Raw genomic sequence first — 804 nt, 5'->3', positions numbered from 1 at the left:
GTGATGTTCAGCATTTCTAATTGTGAACTGTATGAAATAAAAATCTGAAGACGCTATAAGCAGGAAACGGTGGATTAACGTCAGTGTCATTGACTTGTCAGAACAGTCCAGCAGCACTGCATCAACGTGACACTGAAATCCCTCCCTGGCTCACAGAGTAAAGGGCAGTTTGACCTTTGATTGCTGTAACCTGGTAAAAGGTTTAAATTACCCATGTTTCAGTGGCCTGAAGTGTTTTGCCAAACTCAAGCTGCCGTGAGAAAATAATCACATGCACTTTAGCATGTAATGTTTTAGTTCTGAGATCCTGTGTGTGTGGTCCAGGAATAACTCATGTTGTGGGCACCTACATCTGTTTACACACTCACATTATGAGGACTTGTCTTCCTTATGGGGACGTGAATCATTACATTTTTTTAGGTGAAGACATGTTTTAAGGTTAGGGGGAAAGTTAGGTAAGTAGTAACTATGGCTGAGGTTACAGTACAGGAAGTCTCCAGGAAGTCAGTGGGAGTCAAAGTAACCTTGGACGTGTGTGTGTGTGTGTATGTGTGTGTGTGTGTGTGATAATGAACAACTGTCCCAAACAACTGCACTCAGTATCTATACACTACTGTCATTACTTGCTGATAAGTGTTTGTATCACACAGTACTGCAATAACATCACATAACCTAATCATCTTAATCTGGCCTCTATACTCTCCCTCCTGCTCCTTCATGTTGTGTGCATGTACAGTTTGTTTGTGTGGAGAATGTCACGACTGATTGTATTTGTGTGCTTGTTTCCTCAGTTTATTTGTCTGC

The sequence above is a fragment of the Paralichthys olivaceus genome, chromosome 9, assembly GCF_024713975.1.
Source record: "Paralichthys olivaceus isolate ysfri-2021 chromosome 9, ASM2471397v2, whole genome shotgun sequence".
Taxonomy (NCBI): Eukaryota; Metazoa; Chordata; class Actinopteri; order Pleuronectiformes; family Paralichthyidae; genus Paralichthys; species Paralichthys olivaceus.
Note: the sequence above shows the minus strand (reverse complement) of the source record.